The 9,627-nt window shown below is 40.2% G+C and overlaps 1 long non-coding RNA gene across 1 annotated transcript; it reads left to right on the top strand.

Moving 5' to 3' along the window:
* The first annotated feature begins 3,131 nt into the window (after positions 1-3,131).
* On the top strand, positions 3,132-6,175 carry LOC149970834 (uncharacterized). The gene is made up of 2 exons (XR_016492766.1): positions 3,132-3,317; positions 5,027-6,175. It is a non-coding gene; the product is annotated as an uncharacterized LOC149970834 (long non-coding RNA).
* The last annotated feature ends 3,452 nt before the right edge of the window (positions 6,176-9,627 follow it).

Genomic DNA, 9,627 nt, shown 5'->3' with positions numbered 1-9,627 from the left:
AGGTCACAGTGATACAGTTTCTCAAGTAGTTGACCTGTGCTGTGGGCTCTGAAGCCATCCTTCTCATCCAGATCACAGATCTTTTAAGCAAGCTCTCTAATGTTACGGCTCAGCTTATTGTATCCGTGGAGACTGCAGGTAAACAACTAGTCCCGAATGTGATTATGCTTTCCATTGCCTGTATAGCATAGTCACGCATTTTTATATGGAAAAATAACTAAACATCCCTTGTCCGCCATGAATGTTGAATACAATTTTATTATGAACTTACTGTCGATTATCCATGGGGTTGGTTCTTATTCGGGTCGAAATTTGAGACAAAATATCCACAGGAAGTAGTATTAAAAACAAACTGATTTTAAAACGCAGGTCTCTGTGTCTGGCAATCAAGATTTGTTTGCTCATCACTTAAGGCAGTGTTTCCTAACTCCTTGAGTACCATCAACAGCACACGTTTGTTGTTGCAAAACTTACTTAATTCAACTCATTGAGGGCTTGATGATTAGTTTACAAGTTCCGTCTGTGTGCTTGTCCTGGGTGACAACAATATTGTGTGCTGTTGGTGCTACTCAAGGACTGGAGTTTGGAAAAACTGACCTGAGGCACATGCACAATACAGAAATACATGTACACGATGCATGCATACTAATCTAAGTCGTGCATGTGTTTACTAATCTAAGTCGTGCATGTGTTTACTAATCTAAGTTGTGCATGTGTTTACTAATCTAAGTCGTGCATGTGTTTACATGGTTTTGCGCATGTGCCTGCTGATAGAAATCTCAATGGCAGTACCGGCGCTCTAAAAAGTTAGGTAAACAAAACTTTCCTGTAGACATTATATCTCAAATTTCGACCAGCAGAAGGACCAACTGCACAGACAACGGGTAGAGTAAGTTCAAATGTAATTTTATTCAACATTCTGGCTTGTAAGGAAAGTTTTTGCAGTGCTTAGTTTCAGGCCTTGTAAACAGAAAGCTGGAATCACAGTCTGATTTATCAGCCTAGTAAACGATCACCTAGGTTGCTTAAACATCATACTGTGTTACCATGGTTACCCCATGGATATTCAGTCTGAAAGAAGTTGTGTTAAAAAACACGCAAGAATCACTACAAGGAAGAATGTTAAATAAATATATATTTACACTTTACCGGTTGGTCCTTTTGAGGATAGGAAGTGGAGAGAAAATATCTACAGGATTGTATTGTTTACCCGACTTTTGCGGTGCAGTTAGGTTCTGTAGTGGTCATTCAATCTTCTCAGTAACAGTTGGGACAATTTGGAGTAAAGTGCATTTCTCATTCCTGGATTGAGGTAAGTTTATCTCATACCGGCTCCATCGTGTCTTAATATACACTGGAAGAACTCTCTGGTGGTTATCAGACAGTATTATGGGGTTCTCTATCAAAAGCGCAACCTTTTGAAAAATATTTTTATGTTGCTAATATATGGTTGGATCTCTGTCGACATTGAGGCTATCATTAAAGATAATCCTTTCTGTGCTATCATCTAACTCAAATGAAGCCTGTAGGTTAGCCAGCAGATCTGACCCACTTGTTTACAGCTGCACTAGTCTTGGACAGCCTTCCAATGTATATTAGGACACGATGGAGCCGGTATGAGATATGGCCTCAAAAGGTACCTCAATCCAGGAATGAGAAATGCACTGTACTCCGAATTGTCCCATTATCCCAACTGTTACTCCGAGAAGATTGAAATACTGCTACTTTTTAGTGGGCGTTCAATCTTCTCGATGGAGCAATGTGGATAAGGGTCAAATTTAGTACAGTAACATATCCCATACCTACATTGAGGTTTGTTTTCTGATCCATATCTCGCTCTAGCTCCACTCAGACCCCAGTGCAGCTCAGGGTAAACAAGCCTAATGGTACTTGGGTCGGTATCTTCTGGAAACTACAATGTGCAAAAATGAACACAACATGTAACAATTTCAAAGACTTTACTGAGTTACAGTTCATATATAGAAATCAGGCAATTGAAATAAATTAATCAGGCCCTGATCTATGGATTTCACATGACTGGGAATACAGATATGCGTCCAATGGCTAGCTAGTTAGCGAGGTGCGCGCTAATAGCGTTTCAATTCGTGATGTCACTTGCTCTGAGACTTTGAAGTAGTTGTTTCCTTGGCCTACAAGGGCTGTGGTTTTTGTGGAGCAGTAGGTAACGATTCTTCATGAGAGGCAGTTGTTGATGTGTGCAGAGGGTTCCTGGTTCGAGCCCAGGGAGGTGCGTGGAGAGGGACGGAAGCTAAATTGGAACATTTCTGGGATATTTTATTTCAGCTCATGAAACATGGGACCAACACTTTACATGTTGTGTTTATATTTTTGTTCAGTATATATGTAAAATCCACTGGTGAATAAATTTGTAGAGAGCAGAGATTAGACTTCATGATGACATAGACCTAATGAGAGAGACTGCTACACTGCAGACAGACAGTCAATGTTAACATGCCGATCCAGCAGGTGTAAATCAATTTAAAGTTTTATTGAGGCCCAAGTTCCAAAACATCACATCATTGTATCTGTCCCATTACGGTGTCTGTGAGAGTGTGGGCAGTGCCATTGGCAGAGGCCATCTCCATTTTGAAGTAGTCAATTTTCTTCTGACTACTTGAGGGGCAGGTAGTTTGAGCCAAGTGTACATAAAGAACCTCAGAAAGTGCCCCCAGGAATACATCTCTCTACATTTGCATCTCTGTTGACAGAGCAGACTGGTCTCAGACTAGACATAACATAGTAAATGTAAATCTGGGACACTTAAATTAGTATGATATGTTACATTTGGTATGTTTACATAAGACAGAAGGTTACTTAAGGCAAAAACGCAAACATCTAGCAACCCAAAAGTTGCATATTCGAATCTCATCACAGACAACTTTAGCATTTTAACTATTTAGCAGCTATGCAACTTCTTACTACTTTTTAGTTACTTTGCAACTACTTAGCATGGTGTACATCTACAAATTAATACATACCATACAAAGGGTAATTTATCATACTAAGTGGAATGTCTCGAAATGTACATACAGAATAATACGAAATGCTCTGAGACCACATTGGAGCGAGAAATGGGGCAACTATCAAGTGTTTCTGCCACAAGTCTGCTAGAGTGAGACAAGGAGAGTGAGAGACGCTTATTCGAATGAGTTGTCCTCATCATGTTCCCCCGCTCACCTCTCCAATTGAATCCTACCACAGGTAAAGTTGCGACTGTGCTTACCTTCATTCTGAACACGTTTGGGTCAAGATTGCGCGACAGCAAGTAACGTTACACTTCTAAAGAAGTGAATACGGTAATGAAGTTTATCTGCAAGTCTTATAGCTTATGTTGTTACATTGTATTTACAATATTGTTACATTGTTGTTCGCTACATTATTATGTTGTGACATTGTGTTGTTTCATGGTGTTTCCAGCTACATTGTAGGTTATTCAGAATGTTACACTGTAGATTACAGTCACAGATTGAGAAGAATCGTTGCTACAGTAACATAACATGTAGCCTAGCCAGGACGTTTCGCAGATAAAAGTTTCAGCCCACAGCTACAATTCTACAGATTGTGGAATTAATATTTTGTTTTGCCCTTAATTCACGTGAAGAAAAAATAACTTTAAATCACACAAAATGATAATTTGACAGCGCCCCAGTTACTGCAACATATCTTTTAAAAAATATAGAGAAGTAACGTTAGAGAGCTGTCAATTGGGGTCTAGTGGAAGTAGCTGCTATGCAACCAAGCAAGTTTGTTGGAACATTTGGTGTTAGTTATATAACAGTCGAATGTCCCAACAAGCTGGTTTGGTTGCATCACGGCTAAGGTGGAAGGAGCCACCTGAGACCCTTTCAGCCATCCAAAAAGAGTAAAGATGAAGCTGCACTGAATGTCTCCCCTATTCTTTTCATGTTGGGCCTTCACCTCTTGGTTAACGTAACACCTATCAGGCTCATTTTCTCAGGTCTATCCTCTTACTCAATCGGATTTGTTCTCTGATAACATTTTGTGGCAAGATAAATATTTATTTTTCAAACAAACTCCCATCAAAGTCAATAGGTGCACTGTTGATATGTATACCCCCATTGCTCTTAGAAAAGTATCCACATCAGCATTTGGATTTAGAGCTGTTGATATATATCCCCCATTGCTCTTAGAAAATAATCCACATCAGCATTTGGATTTAGGTTTCTCTTCTGCCGTGAATATACAGGTATGTGAGAGGCCCATAGGTAGTTAGTTAGCAGTAGCTCTGTACTCGTGACATAGTTAAACAATCTTGTTTGACCGGTTTCTGTTCAGTCATAGTATAGATCCGGGCAAACACATACAAATGACTTCAAATCCAGAAAAACGTCTTTCACTTCCTCTGCTTGTAGAACCTATGTGTCGGGTGTTCTTCCTTTCACGTGTGTGTGTGTGCGTGTGTGTGCATACATGACTGTCTGTCTGTCTGTCTGTCACCCCAGTAATTGAGTGAAGCCTATGTTTGGGATGATCTGAGGGAGACACTGCCAAGAACTCAACCTGTGTATGGGATGAATTACCAACAAGATTTTCAGTGGATTTTAATAATACAGTGGGGCAAACAAGTATTTAGTCAGCCACCAATTGTGCAAGTTCTCCCACTTAAAAAGATGAGAGAGGCCTGTAATTTTCATCATAGGTACACTTCAACTATGACAGACAAAATGAGAAAAAAAATCCAGAAAATCACATTGTAGGATTTTTAATTAATTTATTTGCAAATTATGGTAGAAAATAAGTAAAAAATCACACCAGATTCTGACATGTTTTCTGATCCACACCCCTACCTTTAAAAAAAAAAGGTATCTGTATTTCCAGCCATGTGAAATCCAAAGATTAGAATTAATTTCAATTGACAGATTTTCTTAAACTCTTTGAAATTGTTGCATGTTGCGTTTATATTTTTGTGAATTGTAAATTCCTTTGCTGTGATGATTTATTTGATGAATTCTTATCTTTCACTTTTGTCTCACAACCTATTTAGCTTTCCTGTGTTCTGCTCCCATTCATCACCTGGAGGAGAACCATCTTGCTGCAGTTTGAATTAGCCCCTAACCTCACTATTTAGACATTGGGACCATGTCTTTTTTTTGTGGATTTTGTCTTACACAGTCTAGTGCATTTTAGAGTTGAAGAACACCAACTACAGACACATGTGCTTGTTTGTATCACGACACAAGGCGAGACCCAGATGCAGATACATTAATTATAAGCAGGCTCGAGGTCAGGGGCAGGCAGAGTGGTCAGGCAGGTGGGCTCAGAGTCAGGACAGGCAAGGGTCAAAACCAGGAGGACGAGGAAAAAGAGAGACTAGGAAAAACCAGGAGCTGAGAGAAAACCGCTGGTTGACTTGGCAAACAAGACGAACTGGCACGACTGGGGGAAAACAGGAGCTGAGAGAAAAACGCTGGTTGACTTGGCAAACAAGACGAACTGGCACGACTGGGGGAAAACAGGAGCTGAGAGAAAAACGCTGGTTGACTTGGCAAACAAGACGAACTGGCACATACAGACAGAAGACACAGGTATAAATACCCAGGGGATACGTGGGGAGGATGGGTAACACCTGGAGGGGGGTGGAGACAAGCACAAGGACAGGTGAAACGGATCAGGGTGTGACAGTTTGAGTATCTTGAAGACTAAATTCAATGTGGAATCAGTTTAACTGGTGACAAACAGATCATTTTACTATGGTAACATGCAGTGGGGAGAATTCCAGTTGTCCCCGTCAGGAGCCAAGCTTTTGCCATAAAGTTCTCGTCTCTCGACCACACAAGCTTTAGATTGCATTTGGCTATGGCACTCGTCTCTCTTGACATCAGTCATCTACATTGGTGACCAGGGTGGAATCCTTTTGATACACCTATGAGGCCTGGGCACACAAATGATCCTAGAGAGAAGGGGGAATACTGAAGCATGCGTTGATGACAGTTCTACAGTCTCCATCAGAGGCCCAGGCTTTTGGCATAGATGGTGAAGCTCTCATTTCTGGACAGCAACAATTGTAAGATTGTGCTCTCCATGCCACTTGATATACATTGATTGGAATGTTACACTATATTTCGATTCTTCAAATATTGCCTGAGACACCTTTGTTATTTGTCTCCATACTCAATAAAATGGTCAAATACTATTTGTGATGGTGTTCTTTATTCAAATGTATCTGAATGAAACGTACATTATGGAAAACATGTCTCACACTCCGTCATAGTAAAATAATTCATTCATTGGCAAGATTTTAGCACCATCAACTTTTACAAGGTTAGTAGGAAAGTTACTAATTCAAACCAAAAAAATACTCACATTGACCTAAAATGTTGTATTTTTGAACTCAAACATTCATTTCCCAAATGCTTTTTCTATAATCCCACAGGATATTCATCATTCTCCATACCTTATATTCCAATGCATCCAACAGTATGCATGCTGACCACTGATTATCTTATTTCAGAGCACATTGAACAACTGTTTTTAGAGAGCATTGTATCGCAAGGTATGCTATATGTGTAGGCTATGCCATATTGGCTAATTTGCAGATGCAGCTGTCATTTTTAAACCTCCATTCTAGGATACATGACACACATCATTCTATCTACATGCTTTTATTTGGGTTTCTATGCAAAGAATATGATTGAAAATGTCTTTAAGACTGTAGCAAGTTACTTGAAATGAGACCGGGTGCACAGACGCTAGGTGAAAAATTCATTTGAATCCAATTTGTAACGATAAAATGTGAAGAAATCCAAGGGGGTGTGTAGACTTTCTATAGTGACTAACTATAGTTAGTATTGGGATAATATTGTGAGGTCCCTGACAATTCCCAGCTTTACTTTTGATCTTTCTTGTTTTTAGGTTTGTTAGGTATTTTGTAAGCTTCAAATGTCACAGCTAACAGGAGATGGAACGTGATAGTGATATAAATGGTTTGTCTAGGTACAAACAGAGGCACACGGGAAATGAAAAGGAAAACATACCCAAACTGAAATGCTCCAAACGTGACAGTGCTACACAATTAGCAAACAAGGGAAGTTCACTTACTCTATATGCACAACAATCTATCAGACAATATACATCTACAGTGCCTATAGAAAGTCTACATCCCCTTGAACTTATTTGAGGTGGAATTGAAATACATTTAATTTAACTTTTTATCATTAATCCACACAAAATACTGCATAATGTCAAAGTGAAAAGAAAATTATACATATTTTTACAAATTAATAACAATTAAATAACTAAAATAGTAATTGTTTAAGTATTTGCCTTTGTTTAGGCAAGCCTAAATTAGTTCAGGAGTAAAATTTGGCATATCAAATCACACATCAGTGGTACGTGCATATGTATTCACCCCCTTTGCTATGAAGCACCTAAATAAGATCTGGTGCAACCAATTACCTTCAGAAGTCACATAATTAGGCCACCTGTGTGCAATCTAAGTGTCACATGATCTGTCACATGATCTTAGTATATATATACACCTGTTCTGAAAGGCCCCAGAGTCTGCAACACCACTAAGCAAGGGGCACCACCAAGCAAACGGCACCATGAAGACCAAGGAGCTCTCCATACAGGTCAGGGACAAAGTTGTGGAGAAGTACAGATCAGGGTTGGGTTATCAAAAAATATCAGAAACTTTGAACATCCCACGGAGCACGATTAAATCCATTATTAAAAAAGGGAAAGAATATGGCACCACAACAAACCTGCCAAGAGAGGTCCGCCCACCAAAACTCATGGGCCAGGCAAGGAGGGCATTAATCAGAGGCAACAAAGATAACCCTGAAGGAGCTGCAAAACTCCACAGCAGCGATTGGAGTATCTGTCCATAGGACCACTTTAAACCATAAGCTTTACGGAAGAGTGGCCAGAAAAAAGCGATTGCTTAAAGAAAAAAATAAGCAAAGCATGTGGGAGACTCCCCAAACATATGGAAGAAGGTACTCTGGTCAGATTAAAAAAATGTAGCTTTTTGGCCATCAAGGAAAACGCTATGTCTGGCGCAAACCCAACGTCTCTCATCATCCCGAGAACACCATCCCCACAGTGAAGCATGGTGGTGGCAGCATCATGCTGTAGGGATGTTTGCAACAAGGTACTAATGTAATACTGCAAAAAAATCCTAGCGAGAAACCTGCTTCAGTCTGCTTTACAACAGATACTGGGGGCATAAAAGGGATAGCCCCACCTCTTTCATGTGGAAGTGATCTGGTTGATTACATTGACTGAGGTGTGTAGCGGCCAATAAGGAGCAGGCTTCTGTCCAAGAAGCAGGGGAGTGGGAGGAGTTTTGTACACCAGGTCTGCGTTCAGTAAGTTTTTACGTTCTGGAACGTTCAATCGAACGGAAACGGTGCTGGACTGAACGAATAATTGAAAAATGGGAAGGAGTTGGGTTGTGGATTGGGGAATACTACAGCCCCACAGTGGAGGTGTTATAATACCCATAAAACCTAGTGTACATTTTTCCCATAGGGGATTTTAGAAACACTTAAAATAAGGGCTGTGTTTTGTGTAGGTTTACCCTGGTGTGACGTTTTGATAATCATGTAAATCTTTCTAGGACAAGGTGACTTGTGTCAACTAACTCATTGTTGGAAAAGGACACGTACAGTTGAAGACAGAAGTTTACATACACAGCCAAATACATTTAAACTCAGTTTTTCACAATTCCTGAAATGTAATCCAAGTACAATTCCCTGTTTTAGGTCAGTTAGGATCACCATTTTATGATAAGAATGTGAAATGTCAGAATAATAATAGAGATAATTATTTATTTCAGCTTTTATTTATTTCATCACATTCCCAGTGGGTCAGACGTTTACATACATTCAATTAGTATTTGGTAGCATTGCCTTTAAACTGTTTAACTTGGGTCAAACGTTTCGGGTAGCCTTCCACTAGCTTCCCACAATAAGTTGGGTGAATTTTGGCTCATTCCTCCTGACAGAGCTGGTGTAACTGAGTCAGGTTTGTAGGTCTCCTTGCTCACACACACCTTTTCAGTTCTGCCCACACATTTTCTATAGGATTGAGGTCAGGGATTTGTGATGGCCACTCCAATACCTTTGTTGTTCTTAAGCCATTTTGCCACAACTTTGGAAGTATGCTTGGGGTCATTGTCCATTTGGAAGACCCATTTGCAACCAAGCTTTAACTTCCTGACTGATGTCTTGACACCATGCTCCCCCATAGTGCTATCTGTTTTGTGAAGTGCACCAGTTCCTCCTGCAGCAATGCACCCCCACAACATTTTTTATGTTTTACCTTTATTTAACTAGGCAAGTCAGTTAAGAACAAATTCTTAGTTTCAATGACGGCCTAGGAACACTGGGTTAACTGCCTGTTCAGGGGCAGAACGACAGCTCGGGGACAGCTCGGAGATTCAAACTTGCAACCTTTCGGTTCCTAGTCCAACGCTCTAACCACTAGGCTACCCTGCCCCCCACATGATGCTGCCACCCCAGTGATTCACTGTTGGGATGGCAAGCCTCCCCGTTTCCTCCAAACATAACAATGGTCATTATGGCCTAACAGTTCTATTTTTGTTTCATCAGACCAGAGGACATTTCTCCAAATAGTACGATC

Source organism: Oncorhynchus mykiss, chromosome 28 (genome assembly GCF_057628025.1).
Source record: "Oncorhynchus mykiss isolate SJ-2025 chromosome 28, ASM5762802v1, whole genome shotgun sequence".
Classification (NCBI taxonomy): Eukaryota; Metazoa; Chordata; class Actinopteri; order Salmoniformes; family Salmonidae; genus Oncorhynchus; species Oncorhynchus mykiss.
Note: the sequence above shows the minus strand (reverse complement) of the source record. Positions and strands in the feature narration are given on the sequence as shown.